We start from the raw sequence: 18553 nt of genomic DNA on the forward strand, positions 1-18553 counted from the left end.
CTCCAGCCATTACAAGCCTGTCCTCCCCAACTAAGGTCCCACCAACCTCCTGTGGTACGTACACACAAACAGTAAAATATATCATAAGAACATCAATAAAAAATACAAAGTGGTAAGATCATAAAAGGGAAAAAATGTTCAGTCATGTTCTAAAAGTATGATGGAAACAGTTTAGGTTGCTTGATTTAACAGGCAGATAGAACTGGGATAGAAGCTGTTCTGGAACCTGGGATCCAGAAACTGCCTAGCAACCACTGGTCCTCACTAGACTAGTGCCCTGCATGTCTATTTGTTCATTGGAGTTTATCAGGTGTTGAAGTGATGTCTGTGTTTGTTGGACACTTAGTGATGGAATGAGGAGTCTGTTTGTTCCCAATTCTATCAGAAATGATGGTCCTCATTTGAAGGTCCTGTGTCAAGGTCCTCACTATTATAGGAAGATGTGTGAGTGTGTGTCCAGTGTGTGTGTGTATCCAGAGTGTGTGTGTGTGTGTCCAGTGTGTGTGTGTGTGTGTGTCCAATATGTGTGTGTGTGTCCAGTGTGTGTGTGTGTCTAGTGTTTGTGTGTCCAGTGTGTGTGTCTCCTGTGTGTGTCCATTGTGTGTGTGTGTGTGTGTGTGTCCAGCATGTATATATACTGTAGCTATAGCCAACCACTGAACGTTATCCTGCTCCCAAATATATATACTGTAGCTAAAGCCAAACACTGAATGTTATCCTGCTCCCAAATATATATATACTGTAGCTATAGCCAACCACTGAACGTTATCCTGCTCCCTAATATATATACTGTAGCTATAGCCAACCACTGAACGTTATCCTGCTCCCAAATATATATATATACTGTAGCTATAGCCAACCACTGAACGTTATCCTGCTCCCAAATATATATACTGTAGCTATAGCCAACCACTGAACGTTATCCTGCTCCCAAATATATATATATATACTGTAGCTATAGCCAACCACTGAACGTTATCCTGCTCCCAAATATATATACTGTAGCTATAGCCAACCATCGCAGTTGATATGGTCAGTAGTGACTTTGCTACATGATAGGTAAACAAACAAACAGTCAAGTAGCCTACAAGCGGAGTATGAAAAATGTATGCACTCACTAAAAACAAGCGGATTCAGCAACACGGACACCGATGGAAATTATTGCGATTTGACAGTTCCCAAAGGACATGAACTGGTTGAATCAACATTGTTTCTACTTTATAGGACAAGGCTTAATCAGTTTTATGGGAAACCAGCCAATAGTGTACAGCCATAATATAAATGTTTAATGTCTGTTTCCACTAGATTGCGTTACTGACTGACCAGACTGTCTGACCTGCACTGCCTCCTCCTGACTGATATCTAACCAGCCCAGAGGCTTGAAGAGACATTAGACTGTCTGACTGATATCTAACCAGCCCAGAGGCTTGAAGAGACATTAGACTGTCTGACTGATATCTAACCAGCCCAGAGGCTTGAAGAGACATTAGACTGTCTGACTGATATCTAACCAGCCCAGAGGCTTGAAGAGACATTAGACTGTCTGACTGATATCTAACCAGCCCAGAGGCTTGAAGAGACATTAGACTGTCTGACTGATATCTAACCAGCCCAGAGGCTTGAAGAGACATTAGACTGTCTGACTGATATCTAACCAGCCCAGAGGCTTGAAGAGACATTAGACTGTCTGACTGATATCTAACCAGCCAAGAGGCTTGAAGAGACATTAGACTGTCTGACTGATATCTAACCAGCCCAGAGGCTTGAAGAGACATTAGACTGTCTGGCTGATATCTAACCAGCCCAGAGGCTTGAAGAGACATTAGACTGTCTGACCTGCACTGCCTCCTCCTGACTGATATCTAACCAGCCCAGAGGCTTGAAGAGACATTAGACTGTCTGACTGATATCTAACCAGCCCAGAGGCTTGAAGAGACATTAGACTGTCTGACTGATATCTAACCAGCCCAGAGGCTTGAAGAGACATTAGACTGTCTGACTGATATCTAACCAGCTCAGAGGCTTGAAGAGACATTAGACTGTTTGACTGATATCTAACCAGCCCAGAGGCTTGAAGAGACATTAGACTGTCTGACCTGCACTGCCTCCTCCTGTGAGAGCCCCGTCAGGCGACACTACACCGTCCCAACAATGCAAACACACATCCTGGTCGAGGTCACTGGAGACGGGGGGACACAAAGGCCACCATGGCAACGCTGGAAAGACAAAGATAACTTGAGGTAATTTTCTGTTATTTAACGTTCCTGAATGCCATTGACAATACCCCAATTTGATAAATACTCCTATTTGATAAACCATTTCTTTGTATTTCAGTTAGAGAAACTAAACTGTGAACTGTGTGTGTCATGCTTAGGAAAGTGACACTGAGGAGGAGGAGGAGGAGGAGGAAGAGGAGGAGGAGGAGGAACGGGGGAGCTTCTGTAAAAAGATGAAGATGCAAGTTATTAAAGTGGAAGAAGATTCTGCTGAGGAGAATTCTGACAAACTATTGAGGAGGATATATGAGCTAGAGCAACAGAACAGAAACATCTATATAGACTTGAAGCAGGAGAACACTGAATTAAAGAAAACTTCTAAGGACTTGAAGCAGAAGAACTCTGAGCTAGAGAACACTTCTGAAGACTTAAAGCAGAAGAACTCTGACCTAGAGAAAACTTCTGAAGACTTGAAGCAGAAGAACTCTGAACTAGAGAAAGACTTGGAGCAGAAGAATCAACAGGAAAAGTCATGTTCTATAAATTAAGCTCAGACTACACTCTTAGAAAGGAAGGCATTACCTAGAACCATAATGGTTCTTCAATTATCCTCTTAGGAGAACCCTCTGAAAATAAACAATTTTTGTTACAAGTGGAACCCTTTCACCACTAAAAGGTTCTAAGTAGAACCTTTTTCACCACCCAAGGGTTCTACCTGAAACAAAAAAGGGTTTTCCTATGGGGACAAACGAAGAACCCCTTTGCGTGTAGTATCAAAATAACTATAAATGGGAATTCTCTTCTTGGAGATAAGTGTCAGAATCTGTGCACTAAACTCGCTGTTTTTGTGTTTTAATCACTGTTTATATCCATTTCTACTCAGAACAGACTAATAATACCCACCCAGTCATGTAGATGAATACCTCTCTGAGTGGTTTTACAGTGTCTCAGTCCTGTAGATGAATACCTCTCTCAGTGGTTTTACAGTGTCTCAGTCCTGTAGATGAATACCTCTCTGAGTGGTTCTCCAGTGTCCCAGTCCTGTAGATGAATACCTCTCTGAGTGGTTCTCCAGTGTCCCAGTCCTGTAGATGAATACCTCTCTGAGTGGTTCTCCAGTGTCCCAGTCCTGTAGATGAATACCTCTCTGAGTGGTTTTACAGTGTCTCAGTCCTGTAGATGAATACCTCTCTGAGTGGTTCTCCAGTGTCTCAGTCCTGTAGATGAATACCTCTCTGAGTGGTTCTCCAGTGTCCCAGTCCTGTAGATGAATACCTCTCTGAGTGGTTTTACAGTGTCTCAGTCCTGTAGATGAATACCTCTCTGAGTGGTTCTCCAGTGTCCCAGTCCTGTAGATGAATACCTCTCTGAGTGATTCTCCAGTGTCTCAGTCCTGTAGATGAATACCTCTCTGAGTGGTTCTCCAGTGTCCCAGTCCTGTAGATGAATACCTCTCTGAGTGGTTTTACAGTGTCCCAGTCCTGTAGATGAATACCTCTCTGAGTGGTTTTACAGTGTCCCAGTCCTGTAGATGAATACCTCTCTGAGTGGTTTTACAGTGTCCCAGTCCTGTAGATGAATACCTCTCTGAGAGGTTTTACAGTGTCCCAGTCCTGTAGATGAATACCTCTCTGAGTGGTTCTCCAGTGTTTCTGTGTTTAATCTACATGATATATCAGCTCTTACTGTTCGCTTCAGACTTGCTCATTCAAAACCTCTATTAGAGGCATTTTCACATTATCCCTGTAGGATCTGCTGGATCCTGGAGTGTTAATAACATTAAAGCATGATGTGAAAACAAAAGATATCTTGCTTAAAGAAAAAAATAAGCAAACACATTCCCCCTTCCATATGTTTGGGGGAGACTCCCCACACATATGGAAGAAGGTACTCTGGTCAGTTGAGACAAAAATTGAGCTTTTTGGCCATCAAGGAAAACGCTATGTCTGGCGCAAACCCAACACCTCTCATCACCCCCGAGAACACCATCCCCACAGTGAAGCATGGTGGTGGCAGCATCATGCTGTGGGGATGTTTTTCATCGGCAGGGACTGGGAAACTGGTCAGAATTGAAGGAATGATGGATGGCGCTAAATACAGGGAAACTCTTGAGGGAAACCTGTTTCAGTCTTCCAGAGATTTGAGACTGGGACGGAGGTTCACCTTCCAGCAGGTCAATGACCCTAAGCATACTGCTAAAGCAACACTTGAGTGGTTTAAGGGGAAACATTTAAATGTCTTGGAATGGCCTAGTCAAAGCCCAGACCTCAATCCAATTGAGAATCTGTGGTATGACTTAAAGATTGCTGTACACCAGCGGAACCCATCCAACTTGAAGGAGCTGGAGCAGTTTTGCCTTGAAGAATGGGCAAAAATCCCAGTGGCTAGATGTGCCAAGCTTATAGAGACATACCCATAAGAGCGTTGTGCCAGTAACCGAAAGGTTGCTGGTTCTAATCCCCGAGCCGACTAGGTGAAAAACCTGTCGATGTGCCCTTGAGCAAGGCACTTAACCCTAATTGCTCCTGTAAGTCGCTCTGGATAAGAGCGTCTGCTAAATGACCAATTAATTTTTTTATTTATACCCCAAGAGACTTGCAGTTGTAATTGCTGCAAAAGGTGTCTCTACAAAGTATTGACTTTGGGGGGGTGAATAGTTATGCACGCTCAAGATTTCATTTTTTTTGTCTTATTTCTTGTTTGTTTCACAATAAAAAATATTTTTCATCTTCAAAGTGGTAGGCATGTTGTGTAAATCAATTGATACAAACACCCAAAAAATCTATTTTAATTCCAGGTTGTAAGGCAACAAAATAGGAAAAATGCCAAGGGGAGTGAATACTTTCGCAAACCACTGTATATCATGTATAATTAAAATTAATATGTTTTGTTTAACTGATTGAACAAACGTTTTGTTTTTAACTTTTATTTGTGGTGTGGTTTTCATATCAGCCCTTTTGGGCTTCCCATCCTCACCTGAACACCGTTTTTACCTGTTTATTTTCATATCAGCCCTTTTGAGCTTCCAGCCTCACCTGAACACTGTTTCTACCTGTTTATTTATCTGCAGTGTTTTGTCTCTCTTCTTTTCTTTGGTGTGAATAAAACCTAAAACCTAATTGAGAAATGTTTTCACTTGCAATGACTTGTTATGTTTAAACCGTGATTTAAACTGAGACTCAGTGATATGACATGTAAGGCTGTGTGTCTGCCTGTATTCATATATGGACCTGATTTCCATTCAGACTGCTTTGTCCAGCCAAGTGGCACTTTGTGGGATACATTGAATGTAATGGAGTTGAAGTTGTGTTCCCAGCAGTCCACAGGATGGCGCCAGAGCAGCATAACTGCTGGTGAGACCTGAGTAATATCCCAGGGAAATACACTATATATCAAATCAAATCAAATCAAATTTTATTGGCCACATGCGCCGAATAAAACAGGTGCAGACATTACAGTGAAATGCTTAATTACAGCCCTTAACCAACAGTGCATTTATTTTTTTTATTAAAAAAGTAAAATAAAACATCAACAAAAAAGTGTTGAGAAAAAAAGAGCAGAAGTAAAATAAAATAACAATAGGGAGGCTATATATGCAGTAAAATAAAGTGACAGTAGGGAGGCTATATATACAGGGGGTGCCGGTGCAGAGTCAATGTGCGGGGGCACCGGCTAGTTGAGGTAATATGTACATGTGGGTAGAGTTAAAGTGACTATGCATAAATAATTAACATAATATACACAAGTATGTGGACACTCTTCAAATGAGTGGATTCTGCTATTTCAGCCACACCCGTTGCTGACAGGTGTATACAATCGAGCACACATAGTTACACAGTGCTTTCGGAAAGTATTCAGACCCCTTGACTTTTTCCACATTTTCAGGCTTATTCTAAAATTGATTAAATTGTTTTTTTTACTCATCAATCTACACACAACATCCCATAATGACAAAGTTATGGGTTTTTAGAACTCCTGTGTTGTCTTGGTTGTGTGCTTAGGATCATTGTCTTGTTGGAAGGTGAACCTTCACCCCAGTCTGAGGTCCAGAGCGCTCTGGAGCAGGTTTTCATCAAGTATCTCTCTGTACTTTGCTCTGTTCATCTTTCCCTCGATTCTGACTAGTCTCCCAGTCCCTGCCACTGAAAAACATCCCCACAGCATGCTGCAACCACCATGCTTCACCGTAGGGATGGTGCCAGGTTACCTCCAGACGTGACACTTGGCATTCAAGCCAAAGAGTTCAATCTTGGTTTCATCAGACCAGAGAATCTGTTTCTCATTGTCTGAGAGTCCTTTATGTGCCTTTTGTCAAACTCCAAGCGGGCTGTCATGTGCCTTTTACTGAGGAGTGGCTTCCGTCTGGCAACTCTACCATAAAGACCTGATTGGTGGAGTGCTGCAGAGATGTCCTTCTGGAAGGTTCTCCCATATCCACAGAGGAACTCTGGAGCTCTGTCAGAGTGACCATTGGGTTCTTCGTCACCTCCCTGACCAAGGCCCTTCTCCCCCGATTGCTCAGTTTGGCTGGCCGGCCAGCTCTAGGAAGAATCTAGGTGGTTCCAAACTTCCATTTAAGAATGATGGAGGCCACTGTGTTCTTGGGGACCTTCAATGCTGCAGACATTTTCTGGTACCCTTCCCCAGATCTGCGCCTCGACACAATCCTGTCTCGGAGCTCTACGGACAATTCCTTCGACCTCATGGTTTGGTTTTTGCTCTGACACGCACTGTCAACTGTGGGACCTTATGTAGACAGGTGTGTGCCATTCCAAATCATGTCCAATCAATTGAATTTAGCACAGGTGGACTTACAAACATGTCTAAAAACCTGTTTTCACTTTGTCATTATGGGGTATTGTGTGTAAATTGATGAGGAAAAATAACTAATTTAATCTATTTTAGAATAAGGCTGTAACTTAACAAAATGTGGAAAAAGAAAAAGGGGTCTAAATACTTTTTGAATGCACTGTAGATATGGGGTGGACTGTATACTCAATACAATCTAAATCTGATACCTCACTGTCTGTCTTTGGACTGACACTGCTTTTGAAACTGCTCTGGTCAGTCTACTCAAATATTTGGACTATACATTTTTCTCTCTACAAGCAATACTTTGATAATTTGTCATTTCTAATAATGAAACATCCATTTATGACTAGATAGAGCAGGTTTCAGGACACTGATTTAACTGAAAATGTTGAAAAATATACTGCCAATATCTTCACCACCAAAGAATAGCAGTGTGGTTTTAATATGATTTGACTCTGTGCAGGCTGTCAGGCTGTCTAGTCACAGAGGAAGGCTGTGCTTCTCTGATCTCAGCTCTGAGGTCAAACCCCTCACACCTGAGAGAGCTGGACCTGAGTAACAATCAAATCAAATCAAATTGTATTGGTCACATGCGCCGAATACAACAGGTGCAGACATTACAGTGAAATGCTTACTTACAGCCCTTAACCAACAGTGCATTTATTTTATGACCTGAAGGATTCAGGAGTGAAGCTGCTCTCTGCTGGACTGGGGAATCCCCACTGTAAACTGGAGACTCTGAGGTCAGTATTCCTGTAGTTGGTCAACAAGTGATAACTGTTCACCAGATCCACATGTGTTTACCAGGCACACATAGTCCACACCATATGTGTTTGGACAGTGAAGCTTACAGTTTTACATTTGGTGCTATGCTCCAGCATTTTGGATTTGAGATAGAACTTTTCATATTAGGCAACAATATAGAATGCACCTTTTATTTTAGAGTGTTCATACATACCTGTTTTTCCCTTTCAGAAATTAAAGTACTTTATTTATCTAGTGTATTAAAGTAGTCAACAGTTTAGTATTTGGTCCCATGTTCCTTGCCTGCAGTGATTACATCAAGCTTGTGACTACAAACTTGTTGAATGCATTTTCTGTTAGTTGCTACCATGATTTTAATAATCATGAATGAATCGTAAATAATGATGTATGAGAAAGTTTCAGAGGCACAAAGGTCAAATGCACAAATGATCACCATCATTACTTACTTGGTTATAGTACTCCTGAGTGGCGCAGTGGTCTAAGGCACTGCATCGCAGTGCTAACTGTGCCACTAGAGATCCTGGTTCGAATCCGACCGGGAGACTCATGGGCGGCGCACAATTCGTCCAGGGTAGGGGAGGGAATGGCTGGCAGGGATGTAGCTCAGTTGGTAGAGCATGGCGTTTGCAACGCCAGGGTTGTGGGTTTGATTCCCATGGGGGGCCAGTATAAAAAAAATATATAAAAATATGTATTCACTAACTGTAAGTCGCTCTGGATAAGAGCGTCTGCTAAATGACGTAAATGTAATATTAAATATCAGCTGTAGTTCTGCAGAAATCAGGGACACCAAAGTTCAGAAAGAGTTGCTTTGACAATATGTGTGTGGCGCATTTGTGTTACTTTAGAAGTTTGTGTTCATGCACATTAACAGATAGGGGTCTATATTATAGACAGTTGTCCTAACCCTAACCCTGTTGGGTGATGGTATATATATATATCATAGACAGTTGTTCTAACCCTAACCCTGTTGGGTGATGGTATATATATATATATATATATTTACAGTGGAGAGAATACGTTTTTGATACACTGCCGATTTTGCAGGTTTTCCTACTTACAAAGCATGTAGCGGTCTGTAATTTTTATCATAGGTACACTTCAACTGTGAGAGACGGAATCTAAAACAAAAATCCAGAAAATCACATTGTAAGATTTTTAAGTAATTATTTTGCATTTTATTGCATGACATAAGTATTTGATACATCAGAAAAGCAGAACTTAATATTTGGTACAGAAACCTTTGTTTGCAATTACAGAGATCATACGTTTCCTGTAGGTCTTGACCAGGTTTGCACACACTGCAGCAGGGATTTTGGCCCACTCCTCCATACAGACCTTCTCCAGATCCTTCAGGTTTCGGGGCTGTCGCTGGGCAATACGGACTTTCAGCTCCCTCCAAAGATTTTCTATTGGGTTCAGGTCTGGAGACTGGCTAGGCCACTCCAGGACCTTGAGATGCTTCGTACGGAGCCACTCCTTAGTTGCCCTGGCTGTGTGTTTCGGGTCGTTGTCATGCTGGAAGACCCAGCCACGACCCATCTTCAATGTTCTTACTGAGGGAAGGAGGTTGTTGGCCAAGATCTCGCGATACATGTCCCCATCCATCCTCCCCTCAATACGGTGCAGTCGTCCTGTCCCCTTTGCAGAAAAGCATCCCCAAAGAATGATGTTTCCACCTCCATGCTTCACGGTTGGGATGGTGTTCTTGGGGTTGTACTCATCCTTCTTCTTCCTCCAAACACGGCGAGTGGAGTTTACACCAAATAGCTCTATTTTTTTCTCATCAGACCACATGACCTTCTCCCATTCCTCCTCTGGATCATCCAGATGGTCATTGGCAAACTTCAGACGGGCCTGGACATGCGCTGGCTTGAGCAGGGGGACCTTGCATGCGCTGCAGGATTTTAGTCCATGACGGCATAGTGTGTTACTAATGGTTTTCTTTGAGACTGTGGTCCCAGCTCTCTTCAGGTCATTGACCAGGTCCTGCCGTGTAGTTCTGGGCTGATCCCTCACCTTCCTCATGATCATTGATGCCCCACGAGGTGAGATCTTGCATGGAGCCCCAGACCGAGGGTGATTGACCGTCATCTTGAACTTCTTCCATTTTTAATAATTGCGCCAACAGTTGTTGCCTTCTCACCAAGCTGCTTGCCTATTGTCCTGTAGCCCATCCCAGCCTTGTGCAGGTCTACAATTTTATCCCTGATGTCCCTACACAGCTCCCTGGTCTTGGCCATTGTGGAGAGGTTGGAGTCTGTTTGATTGAGTGCGTGGACAGGTGTCTTTCATACAGGTAACGAGTTCACACAGGTGCAGTTAATACAGGTAATGAGTGGAGAACAGGAGGGCTTCTTAAAGAAAAACTAACAGGTCTGTGAGAGCCGGAATTATTACTGGTTGGTAGGTGATCAAATACTTATGTCATGCAATAAAATGCAAATTAATTACTTAAAAATCAAACAATGTGATTTTCTGGATTTTTGTTTTAGATTCCGTCTCTCACAGTTGAAGTGTACCTATGATACAAATTTCAGACCTCTACATGCTTTGTAAGTAGGAAAACCTGCAAAATCGACAGTGTATCAAATACTTGTTCTCCTCACTGTATATATATATATATATATATATCATAGACAGTTGTCCTAACCCTAACCCTGTTCGGTGATGGTATATAGATACATCTATATCTACCGTTGAAGTCAGAAGTTTACATACACTTAGGTTGGAGTCATTTAAACTCATTTTTTAGCCACTCCACAAATGTCTTGTTAATAAACTATAGTTTTGGCAAGTCGGTTAGGACATATACTTTGTTTATGACACAAGTAATTATTTACAGACAGATTATTTCACTTATAATTCACTGCATCACAATTCCAGTGGGTCAGAAGTTTACATACACTAAGTTGACTGTGCCTTTAAACAGCTTGGACAAGTCTGGTTCATCCTTGGGAGCAATTTCCAAACGCCTGAAGGTACCACGTTCATCTGTACAAACAATAGTACGCAAGTATAAACACCATGGGACCACGCAGCCATCATACCGCTCAGGAAGGAGACGCGTTCTGTCTCCTAGAGATGAACGTACTTTGGTGCGAGAAGTGCAAATAAATCCCAGAACAACAGCAAAGGACCTTGTGAAGATACTGGAAACAGGTACAAAAGTATCTATATCCACAGTAAAACGAGTCCTATATCGACATTACCTGAAGGGCCGCTCAGCAAGGAAGAAGCCACTGCTCCAAAACCGCCATAAAACAGTCAGACTACGGTTTGCAACTGCACATGGGGACAAAGATCGTACTTTTTGGAGAAATGTCCTCTGGTCTGATTAAACAAACATATACCGTATTTTCCGCACTATAAGGCGCACTTAAAAGCCTTTAATTTTCTCCAAAAATGACAGTGCGCCTTATAATCCGGAGCGCCTTATATATGGATCAATTGGTTAATTGGTTGATCCATGCTGGTTGTACACGCCGCTCAAGGCGCTCTGTCAAAATGTTTCAGTATGAAAAACCAATAAAAACTATTTAATAATAATGAAATGTTTCAGTACGACTGGTACACTACAGAGCCGCACCGCTTGCAGCATTACGGCTACCGTTGTCAGTAAACACTGGTACTGTGCTTACTCACAGTCCCACACCACTTGTCTGTGTATAAAGACCCCAAAATGGCAGCTTTCAAGAGACACGCTTACGACGCAGAGTTCAAGCTCAAGGCTGTCGGTCACGCAGTAGAATATGGGAATAGAGCAGCAGCAAGAGAATTCAACATTAATGAATCAATGGGCTGATATATCAGTCTCAACTGTGGTCCAAGCTTTCACGAAGGCAGGAATAATCTCTAAACTGCCAGGCAACAGCAGCGACACTGACTGGGATAATGACGAGAGGGAGCCGGGCAGGTTGGATGCCGTAGTCGCCCAACTGTTCAATTCGGACACTGAAGAAGAAGAATTCGAGGGATTCGTGGACGGGGAATGAACTGAAAAAGTGAGCTTTACGTGTTATACGTAACTGAACAATGTTGAGTTATGCACTAACGTTTGATTTAGTGGTATCAGACTGTTTCTTTTACTATGTGTTTACTGAATCAGGGAAAAGTTCCCCTGCACGTTTGGGAGAAGAGTGAGCAAGGCTGGGAGATATTGTTAATATGCACATTAACGTTTGAACAACGTTACCATGGGAGTGAACGGAGTTGTCAGAACGCTTAATCCAGGCTCTGTCGTAGCTGGCCGCGACCGGGAGACCCATGGGGCGGCGCACAATTGGCCCAGCGTCATCCAGGGTAGGGGAGGGAATGGCCGGCAGGGATGTAGCTCAGTTGGTAGAGCATGGTGTTTGCAACACCAGGGCTGTGGGTTCAATTCCCACGGGGGGTATACAAAATAATGTATGCACTAACTGTAAGTCGCTCTGGATAAGAGCGTCTGCTAAATGACTAAAATGTAAAATCTAAATGTTAATAAAGTTTGACTTTATCTGACTGTTTTGTTGACATTCCCTTTAGCACAGCTCCATCTAGTGGATGCATAACGCAACCCCAGTCAATCGTTTGACTATCTTCTATTCTATTCGCCTTATAATCCGGTGCGCCCTATATATGAAAACAGTTCTAAAATAAGCCAGTCATTGAAGGTGCGCCTTATAATCCGGTGCGCCTTATAGTGCGGAAAATACGGTAACTGTTTGGCCATAATGACCATCGTTATATCTGGAGGAAAAAGGGGAACGCTTGCAAGCCGAAGAACACCATCCCAACCGTGAAGCACGGGGGTGGCAGCGTCATGCTGTGGGGGTGCTTTGCTGCAGGAGGGACTGGTGTACTTCACAAAATAGATGGCATCAAGAGGAAGGAAAATTATGTGGATATATTGAAGCAACATCTCAAGACATCAGTCAGGAAGTTAAAGCTTGGTCGCAAATGGGTCTTCCAAATGGACAATGACCCCAAGCATACTTCCAAAGTTGTGGCAAAATGGCTTAAGGACAACAAAGTCAAGGTATTGGAGTGGCCATCACAAAGCCCTGACCTCAATCCTATAGCAAATTTGTGGGCAGAACTGAAAAAGCGTGTGCGAGCAAGGAGGGCTACAAACCTGACTCAGTTACACCAGCTCTGTCAGGAGGAATGGGCCAAAATTCACCCAACTTATTGTGGGAAGCTTGTGGAAGGCTACCCGAAACGTTTGACCCAAGTTAAACAATTTAAAGGCAATGCTACCAAATACTAATTAAGAGTATGTAAACTTCTGACCCACTGGGAATGTGATGAAAGAAATAAAAGCTGAAATAAATAATGCTCTCTACTATTATTCTGACATTTCACATTCTTAAAATAAAGTGGTGATCCTAACTGACCTAAGACGGGGAATTTCTACTAGGATTAAATGTCAGGAATTGTGATAAACTGAGTTTAAATGTATTTGGCTAAGGTGTATGTAAACTTCCGACTTCAACTGTATCTATAAAAGTGCTGATCCAATGAGGCGTGGTGGTTTACAACATATTTTTAGATGCTGTCAAACCTGAAAACATTAAACGTCTTTTCTGTAATGATAGTGGTGAATTATCATTAAGTGATAAGAGTTTTGGGGAACAAAGTATGATGATATCCACTACAGCAGATAAGACAGAGGGCTCCACTTTCCAAAACAATGTCCCCTGGTCTTATTACCTGTTCTGTCTGGCTGTAGCAGGCTGCCTAGTAAATTAAATGTCTTTGGCCCCATTACACTAAAACATGTAGGCACAATGTTGTCCTCATCCATGTCATTTACAAAAACAAAATATTCGAACCGTTCTGTATATGAGCTCCACTGTTCAATACTTTAATCAAACTGTCCAATGTTTCCAACAATTCCAATAATTTTTTGTTTCTCAATTAGCTCCTGATTGTCACTCACTTCAGTATTGTCCTCAACCAAAGCAATATTTTCCTCAGTCACGTGATCTTCATTCCCTTCACTCACTGACGTTTCCTCCTAAATTCGCTCATTTAGCAGATTTAATTAAAAGGTTTGTCTTCACAGTTGAATAAATGTCCTTTCCTTCAATCAATGTATGTTCCTCCCTTTTAATCATTTTGTTTTCCCGCTCCGACGTCCATCTCCAGTCCTTTTCTGCCGTCCATGACGATGTTAACTCCAGTGGTGGAAAAAGTACCCAATTGTCATACTTGAGTAAAAGTAAAGATACCTTAAGTACTTTACACCACTGGTTAACTCTCTCTCTTAGCTAGCTAGACTATGCACCTGCTTCTGCTATCAATACACTGTGCTAACATTAGCCTTTTCTGGACCACAGAAAATAACAGTTTTAAACAGTTGTAAAAACCCACTTCTTCCAGACAGAATAGTTCCTGTAGATTCAGACTTACTCATCACCAATCTGTTGTTATGTCTCGTGGGTTTCATAACCACGTCTGTACAACAATTCAATAATGATGAGACAGGAGACAGGAATCAGTTCAACCATTTATCTGGAACGTGATCATCTCAACACATACAAACCCCCATGATGCTCTGCAGCACAACCTCAATATACAACAAATACATAAATAAGTAAATGGATACTAAACAAAACTCATAGAGGAATTTAAATGTTCAGTTGTAGAAAGTAGGGCCATGGGATAGGGTCAGAAAGGTCAGTATGTTTGATAACTGGTTCCAGAGGTGACATAACAAGCATAAGGTCCATTATAACACAGTGAAGTAGAGGTGGGAGCTAAAAGCAGACATGGACAGTGAGACGGTGTGAGGAGGTCAGGGGTGAAACACTAGATCAGGACAGGTAGAAATGGCAGGGCTGGAAATAGACACAGAGACACATTCTGATCATGGCTCAGACCTGACCTGAGACACCCAAACAGATGATGCCATAGCAAAGTCCTGTCCAGTAGGCTATATGGGATTTCCTCAAAATACTACACATGGAAATGTGTCCGGTGTGTGTGTGTGTCCAGTATGTGTGTGTGTCCAGTGTGTGTGTGTGTCCGGGCAGCGGAGCGGAAATGGAAGAAAACTAAACTCCCTGCCGACCTGGCATCTTTTCACTCCCTCCTCTCTACATTTTCTTCATCTGTTTCTGCTGCTAAGGCCACTTTCCACCACTCTAAATTCCAAGCATCTGCCTCTAACCCTAGGAAGCTCTTTGCCACATTTTCCTCCCTCCTGAATCCTCCCCCCCCCCGCCCCCCCTCCTCTCTCTCTGTGGATGACTTCGTCAACCACTTTGAAAAGAAGGTTGACGACATTCGATCCTCGTTTGTTAAGTCTAATGACACTGCTGGTCCTACTCACACTGCCCTACCCTATGCTTTGACTTCTTTCTCCCCTCTCTCTCCAGATAAAATCCTGCGACTTGTGACTGCAGGCCGCCCAACAACCTGCCCGCTTGACCCCATCCCCTCCTCTCTTCTCCAGACCATCTCCGGTGACCTTCTCCCCTACCTCACCTCGCTGATCAACTCATCCTTGACCGCTGGCCATGTCCCTTCCGTCTTCAAGAGAGCGAGAGTTGCTCCCCTTCTCAAGAAACCAACACTCGATCCCACTGATGTCAACAACTACAGACCAGTATCCCTTCTTTCTTTTCTTTCCAAAACTATTGAGCGTGCCGTCTTTAGCCAACTCTCTTGCTATCTCTCTCAGAATGACCTTCTTGATCCAAACCAGTCAGGTTTCAGGACTGGTCATTCAACTGAGACTGCTCTTCTCTGTGTCACGGAGGCTCTCCGCACTGCTAAAGCTAACTCTCTCTCCTCTGCTCTTGTCCTTCTAGACCTGTCTGCTGCCTTTGATACTGTGAACCATCAGATCCTCCTCTCCACCCTCTCCGAGCTGGGCATCTCCGGCGCGGCTCACTCCTGGATTGCGTCCTACCTGACCGGTCGCTCCTACCAAGTGGCGTGGCGAGAAGCTGTCTCCGCATCACGTGCTCTCACCACTGGTGTCCCCCAGGGCTCAGTTCTAGGCCCTCTCCTTTTCTCCCTATACACCAAGTCACTTGGCTCTGTCATATCCTCACATGGCCTCTCCTATCATTGCTACGCTGACGATACACAACTAATCTTCTCCTTTCCCCCTTCTGATAACCAGGTGGTGAATCGCATCTCTGCATGTCTGGCAGACATATCAGTATGGATGACGGATCACCACCTCAAGCTGAACCCTGGCAAGACGGAGCTACTCTTCCTCCCGGGGAAGGACTGCCCGTTCCATGATCTCGCCATCACGGTTGACAACTCCACTGTGTCCTCCTCCCAGAGTGCGAAGAGCCTAGGCGTGACCCTGGACAACACCCTGTCGTTCTCCGCCAACATCAAGGCGGTGGCCCGCTCCTGCAGGTTCATGCTCTACAACATTCGGAGAGTACGACCCTGCCTTACACAGGAAGCGGCACAGGTCCTAATCCAGGCACTTGTCATCTCCCGTCTGGACTACTGCAACTCGCTGTTGGCTGGCCTCCCTGCCTGTGCCATTAAACCCCTACAACTCATCCAGAATGCCGCAGCCCGTCTGGTGTTCAACCTTCCCAAGTTCTCTCACGTCACCCCCTCCTCCGCACACTCCACTGGCTTCCAGTTGAAGCTCGCATCCGCTACAAGACCATGGTGCTTGCCTATGGAGCAGTGAGGGGAACGGCACCTCTGTACCTTCGGGCTCTGATCAGTCCCTACACCCAAACGAGGGCATTGCGTTCATCCACCTCTGGCCTGCTGGCTCCCCTTCCTCTGCGGAAGCATAGTTCCCGCTCAGCCCAGTCAAAACTGTTCGCTGCTCTGGGACCCCAATGGTGGAACAAGCTCCCTCACGACGCCAGGACAGCGGAGTCACTCACCACCTTCCGGAGACATTTGAAACCCCACCTCTTTAAGGAATACCTGGGATAGGATAAAGTAATCCTTCTACCCCCCCCCCCCTCCAAAAAAAATTGTAAAGTGGTTATCCCACAGGCTATAGGGTGAACGCACCAATTGGTGAGTCGCTCTGGATAAGAGCGTCTGCTAAATGACGTAAATGTGCCCTTGAGCAAGGCACTTAACCCTAATTGCTCCTGTAAGTCGCTCTGGATAAGAGCGTCTGCTAAATGACTAAAATATAAATGTAAATGTATGTAAATGTGTGTGTGTGTATGTTCAGCATTGTGTGTGTGTGTGTGTGTGTGTGTGTGTGTGTGTGTGTGTGTGTGTGCCAGTGTGTGTGTGTGTCCAGTGTGTGTGTGTTTGTCCAGTGTGTGTGTGTATCAAGTGTGTGTGTGTGTGTGTCCAGTTTGTGTGTGTGTTCAGTGTGTGTGTGTCCAGTTGTGTGTGTGTGTGTGTGTGTGTGTGTGTGTGTGTGTATGTCCAGTATGTGTGTGTGTGTGTGTGTGTGTGTGTGTGTGTGTGTATGTCCAGTGTGTGTGTGTGTGTCCAGTGTGTGTGTGTGTGTGCGTGTGTGTCCAGTGTGTGTTTGTGTGTGTGTATGTGTGTGTGTGTGTGTGTCCAGTGTGTGTGTGTGTGTGTGTGTCTAGTGTTTGTATGTGTGTCCCAAGTGTGTTTGTGTGTGTATGTGTGTCCCAAGTGTGTTTGTGTGTGTGTGTGTGTCCAGTGTATGTGTGTGTGTGTGTGTGTCCGGTGTGTGTGTGTGTGTGTTTGTCCTGCGTGTGTGTGTCCAGTGTGTGTGTGTGTGTGTGTGTGTGTGTGTGTCCAGTGTGAGTGTGTCCAGTGTGAGTGTGTCCAGTGTGTGTGTGTATGTGTGTGTGTGTGTGTTCAGTGTGTGTCCAGTGTGTGTGTGTGTGTGTGTGTGTGTGTGTGTGTGTGTGTGTGTTCAGTGTGTGTGTGCGTGTCCAGTGTGTGAGTGTCCAGTGTGTGTGTGTGTGTGTGTGTGTGTGTGTTTATGTGTGTGTGTTCAGTGTGTGTGTGTGTCTAGTGTGTGTATGTGTTTCCCAAGTGTGTTTGTGTGTGTGTCCAGTGTATTTGTGTGTGTGTGTGTGTCCGGTTTGTGTGTGTGTGTTTGTCCTGCGTGTGTGTGTCCAGTGTGTGCGTGTGTGTGTCCAGTGTGAGTTTGTCCAGTGTGTGTGTGTCCAGTGTGTGTCTGTGTCGAGTGTGTATCTGCGTCCAGTGTGTGTGTTCAGTGTGTGTTTGTGTGTGTGTACAGTGTGTGTGTGTGTGTGTGTGTGTGTCCGGTGTGCGTGTGTCCAGTGTGTGTGTGTCCCCGGTGTGTGTGTGTCCCCGGTGTGTGTGTGTCCAGTGTGTGAGTGTGTCCAGTGTGTGTGTGTGTCCAGTGTGTGTGTGTGTCCAGTTTGTGTGTTTGTCCAGTGTGTGTGTGTGTATGTGTGTGTGTTTGTTTGTGTGTGTCCAGTGTATGTGTGTTTGTGTGTCTGTGTCCGGTGTGTGTGTGTCCAGTGTGAGTTTGTCCAGTGTATGTGTGTCCAGTGTGTGTGTGTGTGTGTGTGTGTTTGTCCAGTGTGTGTCCAGTGTGTGTGTGTGTCCAGTGTGTGTCTGTGTCCAGTGTGTGTGTGTGTCCAGTGTGTGTGTGTCCAGTGTGTGTGTGTCCAGTGTGTGTGTGTCCAGTGTGTGTGTGTCCAGTGTGTGTGTTTGTCCAGTGTGAGTGTGTGTGTATTTGTACAGTGTGTGTGTGTGTCCAGTGTGTGTGTTTGTCCAGTGTGTGTGTGTGTGTGTGTTCAGTGTGTGTGTGTGTGTCCAGTGTGTGTGTCCAGTGTGTGTGTGTGTGTCCAGTGTGTGTGTGTGTGTCCAGTGTGAGT

Source organism: Coregonus clupeaformis, unplaced genomic scaffold, assembly GCF_020615455.1.
Source record: "Coregonus clupeaformis isolate EN_2021a unplaced genomic scaffold, ASM2061545v1 scaf0014, whole genome shotgun sequence".
Classification (NCBI taxonomy): domain Eukaryota; kingdom Metazoa; phylum Chordata; class Actinopteri; order Salmoniformes; family Salmonidae; genus Coregonus; species Coregonus clupeaformis.